Below are 19,424 nucleotides of genomic sequence, written 5' to 3'. Positions count from 1 at the left end.
TATCATGCTTTTTAAATAAAATGCTAAATGCAACTGACAGTTTCAAAAACACTAGTCCAGGCACTAGTACTGCAATTCAGGGAAGAGTTGGTGAGCACCTCTACTAGGGAGGTATTAGTGGGTTACAGAAGAGAGCATGGATTTGAGCAATAGTTATAAAATAAAATAAACACATAGTGATTTGGGACCAAGCATGGTAGCTTTTGTGAGGCTGAGGCAAAGAAATATGTGAGTCCAGCTTTGGACATATTGGATTTGAACAGTTGGATACGAATGGATGTTGGGCTTTTGTGTGAATAAATCTGGAAATCGAAGAAGGTGTCTGAGTAGAGACAAAGTTTTGGTACTCACTTTCATAAGATGGGAAATACAACTATGAGGTACATGAAAGCATCTAGAGAGTACACCGAGGAAAAGAATGAATTGAAAAGAATCTTCTAGAATGCTCCATTTAAGAGGTAAAGTGGGGAGGAAGACTGGCCATGAAGAATGGTGAAAAGAAGTATTCAGAGCAACAAGAAGAGTGTAGAACCATCTGGAGCAAAATGGCTCCCAAGAAAAATATGTTGAATAAATATTTACTGAGAAAATGAACAAGGAAAGAGTTTAAGAAGAAAAAGCCTCTAAGAACTAAGAAGAATTAGGAGTTCATTGGTAACCATGGGAGGGCAGCTGGAACAGAGGTGCTGCAAGAAAGTCCTACTACAGTAAACTGCAGACTGAATAGAGATGAGGAGGCAGAGCAACTTGACTGAGAAGATCAAGACCTAGCTAAAGGATCATAAAGAGTCAGCTGAACTTCGCTGTGGTTTGTAGTGTATTGTTTTTAAGATTGTGAGAGACATGGATGGGGAAAGAGCCAGAATAAAAGTAAAGATTGAAGATGTGAGAGAAAGGAAAATAGATGAAGCCAGGACGTGGGGGAGCTGGGAGGAGAGATCAAAGGCCCAGATGAAGGGGTTGACTCAGAGCAAGAGGAAGAAGGGAAACCTCATCCACTGAGACCAGAAAGGAGGAAGGAATCTGTAAGTGTCAGTAAGAGATCTATGGATGACATCTATGGCAAGAAGATGCAGGAGTTGAGGAAGTTCATGCCTTGACACTGTCTTTCTTCAAAAAGCAACAAGTTATTTGCTGAAAGGAGATGAGGAGCTGCTGGTTCAGGAGGCTTAAGAAGAGGGAGGTAAGGTTAGGAATTAGCATGAAGAGGACTGAGAGAGGGGGCACAGCAGGAACTAAGTGTCAAGTGCTCTGAGGGTCCAATGAAATGAGAGGTCTTGACTTTGTTGGAATTCCAGCTTGAAGTGATGTGGGATTATTTTTCTCAGGAGTTCCAGTAAGGAAGCAGAGAAGGCAGACTGTAAAACTGAGAGTTGGGTTTTCCCAAGGTGAGTAAGGAGAACAAGATGACAAGAGATTTAAGAGAGACTAGGCAGGCAAGAGGGAGAGCTTAGGAGAAGTCTCATTAGCTTAAAGGAGATTGAAATCCCTGAACTAGAGATTTGCCAGAAAAAAAATTATTTCTTAGTCTCTTGCAGCTCAATGTGGCATGAGACTAAATTTGAGCAAAGGAGATGTAAGTAGAAGCACTATGTGGGATTTCTCAGAAGTTTCTTCTAAAAGGAGTGGGTTTGCTATTCCTTCTTCCTTCTTCCACCTTGCTGCTAGCCACTTTGTTGTGACAGTTAGGGCTCTAGCAGTCATTTTGGACCATGAAAACAAAGCCTATAATCTAGAAATGGTGAAAAAATTATCTGGAAGAAGCTTTGGGCCCTTGGTGATTTTAGAGAAGCCATAACAGCCCTGGACTGCCCATTCTGAATTTCTGGAAAAAGAAATCAACTTCTGTCTTGATGAGTGAAGCACAATTTTTAAAAACTGATATACAACACAATGTTTTGATATACACAACAAAATTTTCAGGACTCATTCACTGAACCATATTCTAGCTACAAGAGAACATATCCACAGCAACTAGAGAACTAATAGAGATTTCTTGGAACAGAATGCTAACCTTCTACCATGTAATGCCTAAGCAGGGCACACACTTTATAGTAAGCAAAAAGCTTTGATCTTTGCAGGAGATTCTAGACTGCTTTTGATTTGGGCGGAGAAGAAACAAAAGTCAAAGTTTGGATTTCTTCATTAATTAAAAAAAAAAGCAAAATAAAGCCACATGTATGTTGTTTTTTCCCATAAGATCAAGCAAAGACTTCTTTACACTTTTTGTGAGAAAATATATTGAAATTAATGACATTAATACCCAGGATGGTACATTTTCATTGTTTCTCTCTCTCTCTCTCTCTCTCTCTTTTTTTTTCTCTATGAAGGGTTAGAATTTCCACCAGTCAGCATAAAATGGTTAAAACTAAAGCCTAGTAAATCACTTGTATTGCATTGTTTTCAAAGTGACTAAACAGCTGTAGTTTTCAAGGTCAAACAAATCATCTGCCAGGGTCACACGTGTTTCACATGTCAAGTAATGTATGTGGGTTCAATTCTATCCAGGATCCTAAGGAAAAAGACATTTGCAAACAAGTGATCCGAAGACATTTTTCCAAACAGCTGCTATGGTTACTGGGATAAGAGTTACTATTGTAAACTACGTGAGTTTAGGACCAAGTTTCCAATCCTTCAAAAAGTATATTTATTTCAAAAGCACAATGTCTAAACCAAGAGGACCAGCTCCTGATCAAAATGACATTCAATGAGTATTCAATGGAGACAGAAAATAATATTGTATAATTGTTATTATTACCATAACGAATGGCATTGTTCATGTGCAAGTGAGAAGAATGTATACTGGGTATCAAAATAAAACCAACCAAATGCATAATTAAGATGGAATCTAGTTAAACAGCTAAAGAGAGGGGCCTTAAAGTAACAAGACTTGGCTAATACTTCTCCCTCCAATTCTTGCTCCAGGCGACACTGCACAGAAGCAAAAGACAGGACTACCATATGCTAATAACTTCCTTAACAAGCTGGAGTAATTGGTATAACGGAGCCAGACTGATGGAACAGAGAAAGGATGATCTTAGCATTTAAAGAGTTTAGGGACAGAGAAACATTTTAAAAATTCAGTTTAATTCAGAGCATAGTTAGTGATGTCTGGCTCCAACGGAGAGAAGGAAAGGGGTATTGATTTGCTCCCCATTGGGCTCTTCTAACTCAAAAGACATAATTAGCCTTGAAGAGTGGCTCTTATATTGAATTTACATTGAGTTCCCTTAATGTTCTTGGTATGTGCTCTTCAAAGCCCATGACCACTCCCTGGTCCTGTTTATATTTGCTAGTCCTAATGATATTTTATGTGTCAGACATGCTGAATGAAGACGATTGCCTTCTGATCATTTAACTCCTCTCTGCCAGTTTCAAGGTTGGCTTCCATATTTTAGCAAGCAAAATAATAGGCACCTCCCAGTCACAGTGGTGCAGCCAGGAATAGACAAATATCCACTCTAGCTAAGTATGGGCTGCAGTCAAGCTGGAAAAGGTCTCTCGGCTCTGAGTCATTTATACAATCGAGTCCCTGAACATGTTTCTGTCCCTAATATTTTGTTGCTCTAGGCAACCATCAAGTCCACATGAAGACTTCTGCCAACTGGAGAGGAAGGCTAGATAGGAGTGCCAGAATTTTCTTTTAACTCTTTGTTGAAGACTTAAAATAGCAAATGGTGTCAAGGATATCCCCTAAACATCCAGATTGGGAAAAGTGGAATTCACACATTGACTTGGTATCTTTTATTCACTTCTTAGGGTAATATGACTAAAGAAAATAAAGGCAATTCATCAGAGGCATGGATTTTTAAAATAATAATAAAAGATTAGGAAAAGGCTATTTCGATTTTTAGATACTATTTAATCCAATATCATCATTTTGCAGAAAACAACCCAGGTTAAATTACTGACCAAAAGTTACACAGAGAGCTGGGCAGAGCTGGGTCTGGTCTCTAAACCCTGAGGCATTGCTCCCGCCTGGAATTTCAGAAGCCCAGTGCCTGAGGCTAGGTAAGCAAATGTTAAGAAATCACAAGGGACCACCTCTCTTTTCTAATAGCAAAGGGTGCTAGTTGAAAAGGGCCGCTTGGCTGAAACTGGAAGCAGTCCTAAAGCTCTGGAGTAGTAATCACCCATTAACACTCCCATTACAGAAAGTGTGACTACCGGCGCATTAAACTAAAGCATCTGAGGAGCGTTCAAGGCCCAACAGAAATACTGTGTTTGCTGGAAGCCTTCATTGCTTATTATTTTAATTTGGTCTTTGCCTCCTTAGAATTCTTATGATACTCTGTGGCACCATCCTGAGACTACTTAAGATTTTCTGCTCAGGCTGGAGCGCAGTGATCAGAACTCACTGCAGCCTCGACCTCTTGGGCTCAAGCAACCCTCCTATCTCAGCTCCCCCAGTAGCTAGGACTACAGGCATGTGCCACCACACCTGGCTAATTCTTGTATTTTTTGAAGAGATAAGGTTTCACCACGTTGCCCAGGCTGGTCTCAAACTCCTAGGCGCAAGTGATCTGCCTGCCTTGGCCTCCCAAAGTGCTGGGATTACAGGAGTGAGCCACCACACCTAGACAGCTTCTTTTTCATAGGTACAATTACATTGTGTCAAGTCTTTGGGGGTAGGACTACATCTTATTCATTTTTGTTTTCTTGAAACCGAGAGCACAGAATTAAACATATTTTTGTTGATTTTATTTTTTCTAGAGGTACAGTGACAAGTTATTTATCCAGATTAAGTATCCAGGAATGGTATACTATTCAAAATCAGTAAGTAGGTGACAAGAACCCAGAAAAGTCAAGTAAACGCTCTTAGAAAGTTGTTCACTTTATGCACCTCATATCCTAAAGGTCTACCTCAGAGATGAATTGCCCTCAACGCTCACTTTTATTTTGAGTTAATTTGCCTTTATATTATGGTCAATGCAATAGCATGGTAATCAGGTTTGCCAAGGAAAAAAGCAGCAGCAGCTCACTAAAGATACCAGTAAGGCCAAGCCCAGTTACAGCATGAACTGACCACGAGACAGCATGGGAGCAGCAGATGAAAAAGTAAAGTGCAGCTAGATTTGCTGCATGTTACTGGAGGGGCAAAAAAAGTCCTCATAGATCGTTAGCTCCTAAGTGCATCTGTGAATGACAGAGAAGTACAAAAGCAGATGTTCATGACATCCAGAGCCAGCAAAAACGATTTAATTATATTCAGTGCACTCCTTTAAGAGGTTAAGAATAAGCATAACGCCTAAGATTTTCGTGAATATTTGACATACGGGACATTTTCTCCTAAATGAAGTGTAGGAAATCTAAGCACAGAGATAAACCAGCCTCAAATTCAACTCTGAAATATAGGTCTTAACCTATGTTTATCCTATGTATATAATACTAAGGATTGTACATTTTCACGCATTGTCAGAAGCATTTTACACCTACTCAGTAAAATCATACTATTAGTGTTACAAAATCCTATACATTTGTCCTTTAGTTTTCTTGTAACTACCTCTTCCTTTTTATTCTGCTTATCTAGCTATCTAGTGTACAGTTTTTATTACATCTTAAGCTTGAATATTGCTGTTGTCTTTGAGTTGGTTTCAAAATCTTGGATTTTTTTTTTCTTTCACTAGCTGAATTAAAAAAAGGGATTTCTAGATGACTGTTATTATCTTCTGTAGAAACAGGATCTCACTATGTGGCCCAGGCTGGTCTGGAACTCTTGGCCTCAAGTGGTCCTCTGGTCTTGACCTTCTAAAGTGCTGGGATTATAGGTGTGAGGCACCGTGCCTGCCCCCCAGGTGATTCTAAGGAACAGACAAATTTGTGAACTACTACCCCTAAGCGTTTAGCACACCATTCATTTCACTCTTAATTATATCCTTCAATGGAACTAACTCCCTTAGTGGCAGGCATCATATGCCTGTGATTTCTGAGCTTAGATGCTCTTCTAAAATAGCTGTTTTTTCATATTCATTGTGTTAACCCAATACATCTGAGACAGGTCTCAGTTGGTTCAGAAAGTTTATTTTGCCAAAGTTAAGGATGTACCTGTAACACAGCCTCAGGCAGTCCTGATGACAGGCACCCAAGGTGGTCAGGCTACAGCTTGCTTTCATACATTATAGGAAGAAATAACATATCAGTCAATACATGTAAAATTTACATTGGTTCAATCTGGAAAGCAGGAAAGCTCCAAGTAGGGGGAAGACTTCGAGGTCATAGGTAGGTTAAAACATATTCTGATTAGCAACTGGTTAAAAGAGTTATTATTGGTAGAAAGGAATGTCTAGGTTAAAATAAGGGAGATGAAAGTTTTATTAGGAAGAGGAAGCCTCCAGGTAGCAGGCCTCCAAGAAAATAGATGGTAAGTGTTTCTTATCAGACTTAAGTTCTGCGTGGATGTTAGTGCTGGAGGGGTGAAATAAGGCCTGTCTGATCCCCACTTCCTGTCATGGCCTAAACCCATCTTTTAGGTTAATTGTAGAGTGCCCTGGCCAAGGAGGAAGCCCATTCAGATGAAAGGGCAGGTGCCTTCAAATTTTATTTTTAGTTTACAACTGTTTTTGAAAAGAATGTCCCCTCAATTTCCATTTTCCCCCTGTATTTACTTAACAACTATTTTCCAGCTCCATCTATATCTTGCTTTGCATCTCTAACAAAGAGATACTAACGTTTTCTCTGGGCCTTTTCAGAGGTACCCTTTGATGATTACACACACAGAGGCAAAGATAGTGAGTGGGTGTGGACCTGCTAGCTTAACTTTTTCTTTGTAGAGAAGCACCTAAGGGGATCTGTCCTTCTTTGGAGGTCTGATTTGAAAGCAGATTGGACTACATTTTGCACAAAGGCATTTTAAACATGCAGGTGTGACTGCCCCAAATAACAGTACTTTGAACTTTCACAGAACCTTTCATCCAGTGATACTAAAACAATTCAGTTTACTGAAGCCTTAGGAAGCCAGAGGGTGAGGGAGGGTAAAACATCCAATTGATCTCTATATGGAAATTTACTGCATTAACTTGGTTAGTGATTCATTTCAAGTCTCCCAACACTGGAACATATAAACAGAGAAAACTATACGGTTTCTGCAAGCTCTGTCTCCAATTTGTAATATTTTCAATTTTCAAAGCCTGAAGGAGAGCTGATCCTCTTCACATTTTTGCTGAATTACAGTTACCAGTTCACAGTTATTTATGTTCTGAACCCAATACATTCTTTTTTCTGCCTTAATTTGACCAAGCATTGCCTCCTACTTCATATTCTAAAGAAGCCCATTGAACAAATAAATAAAAATGGACTTCACCTGCAGTGAGGGAGAACTACTATCTAAATGATTTTTTTTTCTTTTTTTTTTTTTAATTTTAATTTTTTTTTTTTTTTTAAATAGAGATGGGGTGTCACCATGTTGGCCAGGCTGGTCTTGAACTCCTGACCTCAGATGATCCACCCATCTCAGCCTCCCAAAGTGCTGGGCTTACAGGTGTGAGCCACCACGCCCGCCTGATTTTTTTTTTTTTTTTAATTAAATACTTAAAAACTGGCTGGGTGTGGTGTCCACACCTGTAATCCTAGCACTTTGGGAGGCCAAGTCAGGAGGATTACTTGAGTCCAGGAAATTAAGACTGGCCTGGGAAACATAGTGAGACCCTGTTTCTAGTAACTAACTAACTAACTAAATAAATAATAGCCAGGTGTGATAGTGCAGCAGTGTATGCCTGTAGTCCCAGGTAAACAGCAGAATGAGGTAAGAGGACTGCTTGAGGCTACAGTGAGCTGTGATTGTGTCAGTACAATCCAGCCTGTGCAAAAAGCAAGACCCTGTCTCAAAACAAAAAAAAAAATTAAATTTTGTTTTTAACCTGAGAGCATAGATTTAAGTTGCTCTGAATATATACTCTCACTTATCTAATTGATTTATTTTTAATTTTACTTTTATTTGAGACAGTCTTGCTCTGTTGCCTAGGCTGGAGTACAGTGGCATGATCTGAGCTCACTGTAACCACTGCCTCCCCGGTTCAAGCCATTCTTATACCTCAGCTTCCCGAGGAGCTGGGATTACAGGCATGTGCCACCACGCCTGGCCTTTTTTTTTTTTTTTTTTTTTTTGTATGTCTTGCAGTGGAGACAGGGGTTTCACCATATTGCCCAGGCTGGTCTCAAACTCCTGGCCTCAATGAATCCACCCGCCTTGGCCACCCAAGATGCTGGGATTACAGAGGTGAGCCACCTCGCCTGGCCAATCTAATTTATTTTTTAATGAACAATCTATTGTAGAAATCTGTTGGATACCTCTAGCTTTTTACTACATATATTTTTTAAAAACTTACAAATTTAATCTTTTCCTGTTTTCCACCTTATGACTTCCTTAATATATACATTGCTGTGAACTCAAGACAGCTAAGATTCAGAGTGGCAACTGGGGTGTATTCCCATTTTCCCATATTTAAAATCTACTGTAAAGAAAATAATTGTTATGGGCAAAATGTGTTTGAGGAATGTTTATCAGACTATGGTTTTTATTTGACATTGTCCCAGAATACTAGTTTTTAATTTTTTCACCCGTTTCAATGGTGTCTTTGATGTTTTGTTTTGAACAGCTGCTGAGCTTTTTTGCGGCTGTCCATTTACATCACTTTAAAAAATGGTACATAAATGAAATTTGAACAAAATGAACAGTACTTTAACATTGTTTCAAAATCAAGTATGTTCCTAAGAAATCTGATTTGTGGCAGATGGAGAACAAAACCTTCCAGAGAGAGGGCTGTTAAATGAGTCTTAATTGCTTGCACATGAAAATACAGTGACTAAGATTGTGTGCACAATTAGGAATTTAAACATGTAGAAAAGAACTGGCCATAGAAACAGGCAGACATTTTTGCAGTGGTAGCTAGTTTCTTGTGAGCACAGACAATAAAGGATAAGTTAGTGAAGGAGAATAATTTTAAGAGAAATTCAGTTGTTTTCTTTACTTCATTGTTGCTTACACTGAGTTTCAAATTCTAAATATAATTCATTTGTCTTGGAAACTAACTGATGGAAGTTTCATAGTACAGTCAAGAACTAGTTTATTCAAGAACTAGTATTCTTTTTTTAGTTCCTACTATGTGTCAGATGCTAGGTTTGGCGCTTAATTCACTTCATTTAATTCTTACTTAATGCTCTGAGATAGGTTTGCTATTATGCCATTTTCTAATGAGAAATTAAGGCTCAGAGAGTAACTTTCCCAAAGTCAAATAGCTAACAAATAGTACAGTCAGGATTCTCTGTATTGATTTAATGAATCCACTGTGACAATGCCTAGCTGCTCCCCTGGGAAAAGACACATATCTTTATTTATTTACGATACTTTAAGTTCTAGGGTACATGTGCAGAATGCAGGTTTGTTACATAGGTATTCACATGCCATAGTGGTTTGCTGCATCCATCACCAACATCTACATTAGGTATTTCTTCTAATGCTATCCCTCCCCAATCCCTCCACTCCCTGCTAGCCTTCCCCTACCCCCAAGGATTATAAACATTCCTATTATAAAGACAAATGCACACATATGTTTATTGCAGCACTGTTCACAATAGCAAAGACTTGGAACCAACCCAAATGCCCATCAATGACAGACTGGATAAAGTAAATGTGGCACATATACACCATGGAATACTATGCAGCTACAAAAAAGGATAAGTTCGTGTCCTTTGCAGGGACATGGAGGAAGCTGGAAATCATCATTCTCAGCAAACTGACACAAGAACAGAAAGTCAAATACCGCATGTTCTCCCTCATAAGTGGGTGTCAAACAATGAGAACACATGGACACAGGGAGGGGAGCATCACACACTGGGGCCCATTGGGGGGTACGGTGGGAGGGCTAGGGGAGAAATATCTTTTAAAAAAAACTTATTTAATAAACCGACTCTAAAAGTGGCTATACTTTGTACTTCCTTCTGTTGGGTGGCATGATGTAGGTTGGTGGACTGGATGTTAAATGTTGGGTAAGGAAGGCATGATTGCACCCAGGCAAGGTGAATGGCTACGCAGAGGGCATGGACAATCTAAACGGGGGTTGAACTGAGATGATAAATTTAGAGGCAGAAGCCAGGACTTCCTACAGGAGCCACATGTCATGGTGTCTTGTATAGAATTAAGCATAAAAGAGGCATCAATAAATGTGTGTGGCTCAAATGATGAGGTGGTCAAATAATTTTTGTGCCTTCAGAGGAACTGAGTTCTCAGGGATACATTAATCACAGGTACCATCTGCATCTCCAATAACATGAGTATCATAAAAAGAAATTCAGTGAGAAATAAATCAATAGAATAAATAGTACATGGAAACCAATCCGGCTAGCATTTATTTCCCCAATCTACGAGCACCCCAATTTCTTTCAGGAAACTACTTGGGATCCCTATTAATCTTAATAATAGTATAACCAGAAATAATCAAGTGCTTACTGTGAGTCATACATTTAGCTTCATTTTTCTTCCTTTCTTTTTTTTTTTTTTTGAGATAGAGTCTCACTCTGTAGCCCAGGCTGGAGTGCAGTGGCATCATCTTGGCTCACCGCAACCTCTGCCTCCCGGGTCCTGGTTCAAGCAATTCTCCTGCCTCAGCCTCCCGAGTAGGTGGGATCACAGGTACATGCCACCATGCCCAGCTAATTTTTGTATTTTTAGTAGAGACAGGGTTTCACCATGTTGGCCAGGCTGGTCGTGAACCCCTGACCTCTCGTGATCCGCCCGCCTCAGCCTCCCAGAGTGCTGGAATTATAGGCATGAGCCACTGCTCCAGGCCCAGCTTCATTTTTCATAAATATCTTTTTTTGTTTGTTTTTTTGTTTTTTGAGATGGAGTCTCCCTCTGTCACCCAGACTAGAGGGCAGTGGCACAATCTTGGCTTACTGCAACCTCCGCCTCTGGGGTTCAAATGATTCTCCTGCCTCAACCTCCCAAGTAGCTGGGATTACAGGTGTGCACCACCATGTCTGGCTAATATTTTTGTATTTTTAGTAGAGACAGGGTTTTACCATGCTGTCCAAGCTGGTCTCAAACTCTTGACCTTAGGTGATACGCCCACCTCTGCCTCCCAAAGTGCTGGGATTACAGGTGTGAACCACCACGCCTGGCCTTTCATAAATATCTCCTCAAATAATTTTCATGAACTCCCTATGAGAAAATACTATTATTGTGTTTACTACAAAAATGAGAAATTTCAGGCTTTGAAAGGCTAAATGAATTGTTTGAGCAGAAGTATCTACAAGTGGCAGAGCTAGAATATGAATCCACAAAGTCTGGTCCCATCATTCAGCTCTTACTACTACATTTTATTTAATAGTTTGGTAGAACTGAAGCCCCCTGCCCTGTTCTCTTTTAGCCAATGCCCAAGATCCAAACTAGACTAATTAGGTTTCTTCACTGCTGTTTGACTCCTGAAATAATGACAAAGAAACTAAGAACAGTTGCGGGGATCTCACTCGACTGCTCCTGCCATGATTTGTGGCCTTCTAGCACTGTAAGGTGCACTGATTCCTTCAAACCTCATCCTACACTAATTCTCAGGCAATTGGGAATTCTTCCTATATTCTTCCACTAAGTTTCATTTTGTATAAGTGAGCAGAGTTGTTTTTTTTTTTTTTTGTATTGTAAGCAAAGGATCATTGCTAAGACTAAGGGAAGGTGATGAGCCAGCCAAGGGGAAAGTCGTATGGAATCTCCAAAGAACAAGACGCAGACACACCGTTTAGTGTGTCACAATAATTTAATAGACTCACTGAGAAATAATAGCATGACAAAAGGCCAGAGTAATTTCTTTTTCTGCCCTTTCTGTGGAAATAATGAAGGTTCTCAGGCCCCTCTCTGATCCAGTGGTCTTGGATACATTGGCCTTCTTCTTTATTTCTAGCACCTTCAACAGTTTCCAGTAAAGAGAAACAGTAAGAAAGGGTCTGTAGAAAGACAGGTGGTGTGAGGTTGGCTGAGGGGTAAAAGGGATCTCCCAGAGATCGCTCCTTTTCCTTCGCAAGCTGACTAGAATTCAGATTTTGTCTCCTTCAAAATTGCACCTGGTAAACCTGTTTATATGCTCATTCTATTTGTTGCCATACTGTAATGATTTCAGGGTTCCCTGTCTTGGAATTGCCTTGAAAGTCCATGTGATACTTCTTTCAAACTCTTTAAAATCCCTTGAGAATGGTTTCATTTCTGGAGTTAGCCACATCTAAGCTAATCTGACATTCTGTCTGGTGAATAGGGTTGGTAATCACATTGGAAATAATATTTTTGGTCATAAGTGAAGTGTTACTATAAACCAGTGAGATTGCTTATTGCTTTTGTGTGCGCGCGCGCGCGCACGCGTGTGTGTGTGTGTGTGTGTGTGTGTGTGTGTGTGTGTGTGTGTTTGTGTCTTGTATGGTCTGTAAATGGTCTCTAAAGCCATTTCCAAAATGTTTTTCCAAATGTTTTTAGCAATGGCATCAGGGCTCAAATAATTGTACGGTTTCCAGAGATGACTGCTTGGAGGATCAACAGTAATTGAATGACATAATAATATTTATTGGTAGTTTATAATACTTTTCAACATAGTAAGCACTTTTCCACATGCTTTCAAATAAGACCTGATGTTTACTATGTCCCAGACACCATGCTAATTTTTTAACATAGATTATTTCATGTAATTCCTCAAAATTAGGAAGGTATTATTATTGGCCACCACATTTTAACAGAAAAGATCCAAGACATCAGCCTGACTTTTCTAAGGTCATACGCAAAGTGGGTGAGCAGAACAGCCAATCACAAAACCCCGATTTTCTGACCCCTGAAACTTGTTCCTCCTCCTTCACATAGATTTTGACTTGTACATCAAAACACGGAAACAAAACCTACCAATGTTTGAGATTTTTTTTCTATGGGAGGAGAAAATGTAAGTCTCTCTCTGTAGAAGCAACATTAGTCAAATTACACAGTCAGTCCATAGTCGATGACCTCAGAGGTATCTTACCTGTCATTCAACTCTGAGGTCTCATTTTTGTGACCAGTCCTTTTTTATTTTCCTTTTGGCTATTTTGAAACATCTCTTCTTTGACTAATCTCAGTCCTCCACTTTCTCATGCTGTGAAGCTTTCCCTAAATTCCTGAATTATTTTCCCAAACGCTTTCAGTCTCTAAGCTAACACTGTAGCCTGCTTCTTAGCTCTCTAGAAAAATAACCTCACCTGCTTCTGCTCCATTCTTCCTCTCTCCCTCCCTTTCTCTCTTCTTTAATTATTCATTTCTCCATTCACATATAAACCCTCTGTTTTCTACTTATTTAATGCTTTTTGTCATTCAACAGAACACATTGTATCTTTTTACTTTCCACAAAGCTCTAAAGGAACAGTCCTGAAGCTTACTGGAGGTATTTTATTCCTCCTTGGGTCCTTGGAGCTGAAGCATAGCCTTTGACACACCAGGGAATAAATGAGCAAAAGCAAACCCAGGAAGAGGCAGAAATCAAGTTCTCTACGTGGACAGTTCAATGTGCAATATGCAAACATCAGAAACATATCCAAAGAGGATGTCATAACACCCATCTGTTTTGTAAGGCATACAGAATACAGTCAATTAGAAATACCTCCACAGGGCCAACAGTGCTGAAAAGGAACCACAAAAAAAGAGAAGGAAGATGGCACACTAGAAAGCACTGGATATGGCTAGGCGCAGTGGCTCAGGCTTGTAATTCCAGCACTTTGGGAGGCCAAGGTAGGCGGATCACAAGGTCAGGAGTTCAAGATCAGCCTGAAATTTTGCATTTTTATTTTGTATTTTTAGTAGAGATCAGGTGAAACTCTGTCTCTACTAAAAATACAAAAATTAGCTAGGCATGGTGGTGGGTGCCTGTAGTCCCAGCTACTCAGGAGGCTGAGGCAGGAGAATCACTTGAACCTGGGAGTGGAGGTTGCAGTGAGCCGAGATCTCACCACTGATTCCAACCTAGACAACAAAGCAAGGCTCTGTCTAAAAACAAAACAAAACTTTGGATATTTAAGCATCAGAATTATCTAAAAGAAGTGAATTCAGGAGATGATGAGCTGGGGAAGTTTTTGCCTAGCAATGGTAGCTAAGAGCTGATAATGGCATGAAGGGACTTCACCCAAAGAGAAGATGAATATTCCCAGTAGGCAGGCAGGGCCTTCACGGTGAGTGGTCCTAGAAACAAAGTGAGTGCTAACACTGAAGCATTGCTTTACCCCAGTTCTTCTGAAACACCCCATCTGCCTGACTTCTCACACATGCCTGGGCCTTTCCTTGTGATGCCCTGTCCTTGGGCACTCTGGTGACAACAGGTACTTCAGAGGAGTCAGAAAGAGAATGATGAGAATTGAAGAGTGCTTGAAGAATCCTACACCCCTGGCAGGAATCCTTTCCTTAGCTTATTTAACTATAGAGTTCTTAGGGTTTCCCAAAGAGTTTCCGTGCATCCATAGGTCTTATCACTCTTCTTGTTCCACCCTCCACTCATGTACATTCAATAATAGATGGCATAGATTTGTTTTCTGTTCTAAAAAGAAAAAAGAATAAGAGAGAGGGAAGGAGAAAGAGAAAGAAAAGAAAGGAAGAAAGAAAGAAGTCCCTAGGGATTAACTTTTGAGGACCAGCAGATCCAGCAGCCTGTGTATGTGTATATATGTACGTCAGTACATTTTAGGGGAGGACTCGGCATTCTGCCTCTGAGTCAATCCATACTTTGTCATTTTCTACCTATATGTCTCAATCAAATTATCCAACTTGTGTAGCCCAGTTTCGCACTGCTGCAGGAATAGCAACAGTGTCTATCTCTTTGGATAGCATAAGTTTTAAAGAGATTACTTGTCTATAGTGTTTAGCATATTTCAAATGTCAGTAAATGTTAACTTTTATCAATATTAGTATTAATAATATATCTAACTAATTTTTAAAGCATTTTTTGAGAGAGGCTTTTTGACATAACAAAAGAAAGAATGCTGTGAGTGAGCGCCCTATTTATTTAGAGTTAAATAATTCAGTGTAACATCCAACCCGTAAAATTTGGGAAATGAGCCTCAAAGGAATTTTCAACATTTTGCCCCACCACAGTCACTGTATTTCTGAGTATGCCTAGAATATTTTTTAAGTCTGAAATGGGTGGGAAGCGCTTTGTGGAGAAAGGGAGTGACTGAAGAATGCAGTTTGTGTTGTTCTTTTATTATTTTTTTTTCTTTTATTGGTTTAAGGAGACTTGGTACTGTGTCTGAGAAGACAAAAAGAATGCAGTTACTAAACATAACGTTTCCCAAACTCACTCCCTCCCACATCCTCAAAGGTAGACATGAGACTTGATTCTTTTTCTCAGAGAGAAGCAAGCTGGTCTACTTAAAATCTTGTATACATTTTGAGAAACAACAGATGATTACCCTGATGCTGATGCCCATGAGGACGAAGTCAGCACAGACAGTAATGTCACCGTGTATTTCCTTTCACTAATCGTGAAGCATTTGCACATATGATCTGGCTTATCCTGGGCTACACTGTTTGTTAGATGGGGGTGTGGGTGTCACTAATACACTTTCCAGAAAGACAGGGATTTTCCAACAAGTTGCCAACAACTCCAGGACAACACTGTACACAGGCAGCCCTCTCACCTGCTCCCTTCAGTATTCCATTATTCTCCCAAATGTGGCCAATCCAATCATTCACCTGGGAGCATTTGTTAATAATTTAGATCCTAAGCCTTATCCTACATATTCTGTTCTGAAAAGTCTAGGAATGAGTCATTTTGTGTTTGTTTTCAGGTAGCCCTTGGGGATTCCCTTGATCAGACAGGTTTGAGAAGTATTGCTCTTTTCAAACTCAGGGCAGGGGGGAAGGGATGCTGGCAGGAGTGGACTTTGGTGACATTGAGATTCTTTATTTACGTGGTAGCTTTTCTTTCGTTGAGACAGGGTTTTGCTCTGTAGCCCAGGCTAGAGTGCAGTGGCATGATCATGGCTCACTGCAGCCTCAACTTCCTGGGCATAAATGATCCTCCCGAGTAGCTGGGATTACAGGTGCACACTACCTGTAATGCGCACCATCACATCCAGCTAATTTTTTAAATTTTTTGTAGAGATGGAGGTCTCACTGTTTCCCAGGCTGGCCCCAAACTCCTGGCCTCAAGCAACTTCCTGCCTCGCCTTCCAAAGTGCTGGAATTACAGTTGTGAGCCACTGCGCCCAGCTCTAATGGTAGCTTTTCTGATCATCTGAAGGATAATACAACATTCTTGTCATAAGCTCAGTAATCCATAAGGTGTCTGCCCTATGTGAGAGATATTATTATTTTAAAATACAGTTAATGCTCGGCTGTGGCACTGTAATATTGAAATACTGTTAGGCTGGGTGTCATACCAGTACTCTTTCTAGGCAAGGAGAGGCTAACAACTGGGACCTGAAAAATAACATGTTTGTCATTAGATTCAACGTAAAATGGTAAAGTTATCTACCTTCGCTAATCACCGGTCAACAACTAAAAGTAACTTAAGTTCAGTTCCGTATACATAATTAAAGTGCATTAAATGTGTGCCTATTGCCCACATGGCACTTTATGATGCATTCTTTAAAATAAAAAAATTTTTCCATATTATTAAAATTTTCTAAAAAATATTTAAAAATTTCTTATTATGAGTTTTTTTAACCCCTAAATAGAATTCACACATTATTTAGCATTTGGATTGTTTTTAACTCGTTATGCACATTCACAATGCTGTAATGAACATGTGCATATATACTTTCACTTTTTTTTTTTGAGACAAAGTGTCTCTCTTGTTACCCAGTCTGGAGGGCAATGGCATGATCTCCACTCACTGCAACCTCCACTTTCCGGGTTCAAGCAATTCTCCTGCTTCAGCCTCCCGAGTAGCTGGGATTACAGGTGCCTGCCACCACGCCTGGCTAATTTTTGTATTTTTAGTAGAGACGTGGTCTCAGCATGTTGACCAGGCTGGTTTTGAACTCCTGACCTCAGGTGATTGGCCTCCTAAAGTGCTGAGATTACAGGCCTGAGCCACTGTGCCCGGCCCATCCTTTCACTGTTTATTCGTCCTCAGTCTCTGCTCTGATCAACCCCTAAGTCCCTTCAACTCTATTTCTGAAGAGTTGTGAATGCATTCCCTCACATCCACAGCCCCCTACCACCTCAGTTCAGACCTGCATTATCTTTATCCTGCAGAAGGTCTGTGATAGCCCCCTGAAGAGTATGGGACTACCTCCAGTCTTTCTTCTGTCAGTCTGTTTCTACACTGTTTTCAACTACCGTCATTCTAAAATGCATATTTGTTCCTACGATTGAAAATGCGCAATGATTTTCCATTGCCCATAAAATAAAGTCCACTGTTTTTATGTAGGCTTCCAATGCTATTGCCTCGCTCTACTTCTGGAGCCCTCTGTTCAGTTGTTCCTATACACCTTTAACTCTATTTGTCTTTTGCCGTTCCCAGTCCCCTGATTTGGACGGGCAGTCCATGCTTCCATACCTTATGCTTGCTGGCCTTTTATTGTGAGGTAATCCTCAATCCTCCCTTAACCACATGGAAAGCATCACGGTCTTCAAAGTTTAGCAGGGAGCATTTCCTAGGTAGAGCCATTGGCCCCCTCCTGCAAATATATATATTTAAAGAGGCTTTGGTCTGGGTTCTGTAGCTCACACCTGTCATCCCAGCACTTCAGGAGGCTGAGGTGAGCAGATCACTTGAGCCTAGGAGTTTGAGACCAGCCTGGGCAACATGGCAAAATGCCACCTCTACAAAAAATACAAAAAATAAAATAAAATAAAAATTAGGCACATGTGGTGGTGCATGCCTACAGTCCCAGCTACTCAGGAGGCTGAGGTGGGAGGATTGCTTCAGCCTGGGAGGTGGAGGTTGCAATGAGCTGAGATCATGCCACTGCACTCCAGCCTGGGGAACAGAGTGAGACCCTATTTTAAAAAAATTAATCAATTGATTAATTAAATAAATAAAAAACAGAAAGGCTTCAATCATGACACTTAGCTAGTACTTAACTATTTATAATTCCTTCTCCCCTACTTTGTAAATTTCTTGAACCAGTAGTCATATTTTACCTCCAGAGCTTGAGCATGCCGTATATAAGGTGCATAGAAAATACTATTGACCAAGTAGATAACTATAACAATAATATTAGAGCAAAAATGATAAGTAACATTTGTTGAAAAGGTTCTGGGTACCAAGTACTATGTTAACATTGAGTTAGAATTCACTGATTTAAAAAACCCCAGGTCTTAGAGAATTTAAATACATTGACCAAAACTAGACAACTAGTAAGAGGAAAGCCAGGTTTTTAACACATATGGCTTGACCGATAACCTTTTTGCTAAACTAAATGAATATGCAGCCCCATTTAATTATTTCAATTAAAGTATAACAAAGCATCCAAATAAGATATTCAGACAGGAGGGATACAATTAAATTATTTTCCCTCATAATTAGGACATAGTACTTGTTTTCACTATTTATAAAATCAAGTCTAACTTCAATTAATCCCTGCTCAAAGAGCCACTGTATCAGATCTGATCTTTTTATATATTAATAGGTATGGCTCTACTCATCTAAATAAAAACATAAGAGGCCAAAAAAATTAATTTGTAAGGAAGAAAACTTTTACTATGCTAAAAGATTATAAATTTAACTAATAAATAGTCATACTCCATGCATTTATGCAGTCTTTCAGTTCAATGTTTTTGCTAGAAGATTCTTTTTCAGTGAGGATTTTTGTAAAAATAAACTCCTTTAGCTTAAAAGATTTAGGACAGCTAACAGTCATTAGATGTATTAGATGCTTTATCGGTTTTCTTTTTTCTTTCTTTTTTTTTTTTAGGGACAGGGTTTCACCATATTGATCAGACTGGTCTCAAACTCCAAACCTCAGGTGATCTGCCCGTCTTGGCCTCCCAAAGTGCTGGGATTACAGGTGTGAGCCACCACGCCCGGCCCCTAGTTTTTTTTTTTTTATTAAAGCTATGAAACATAATGTATCATCAGCATTTTTCAGTCACAGTTTTTAAAAAGCTTATTGAGGCTGGGCATGATGGCTCATGCCTGTAATCCCAGTACTTTGGGAGGCCAAGACAAGTGGATCATGAGGTAAGGAGTTCAAGACCAGCCTGGGCAATATGGTAAAACCCTGTCTCTACTAAAAAAAAGAATACAAAAATTAGCTGGGCGTGGTGGTGGGTGCCTGGAGGTCCTACCACTACACTCCAGCCTTGGCGATAGAGTGAGACTCCATCTCAAAAAAACAAAACAACAACAACAAAAAACAAGCTAATTGAAGACATTTTCCACAATTATTAAAGCATGGCCACAATCTTTATTAAAGAAAAACAAAAAATTACACCATGAAGCTGCTGCCTGCTGGTGGCTGATGAGGAAGTGGGGCTTCTCTGGCAA

The 19,424-nt window shown here is 39.8% G+C and overlaps 1 protein-coding gene across 12 annotated transcripts in view; it reads right to left on the bottom strand.

Annotated features, from left to right (window-relative positions):
• PDE4D (phosphodiesterase 4D) overlaps positions 1 to 19,424 on the bottom strand; it is a 1,549,195-nt gene that overhangs the window by 184,427 nt on the left and 1,345,344 nt on the right. The window lies entirely within an intron of this gene.

The sequence above is a fragment of the Sapajus apella genome, unplaced genomic scaffold (assembly GCF_009761245.1).
Source record: "Sapajus apella isolate SASKATOON/1434 unplaced genomic scaffold, GSC_monkey_1.0 scaffold1, whole genome shotgun sequence".
Classification (NCBI taxonomy): Eukaryota; Metazoa; Chordata; class Mammalia; order Primates; family Cebidae; genus Sapajus; species Sapajus apella.
Note: the sequence above shows the minus strand (reverse complement) of the source record. Positions and strands in the feature narration are given on the sequence as shown.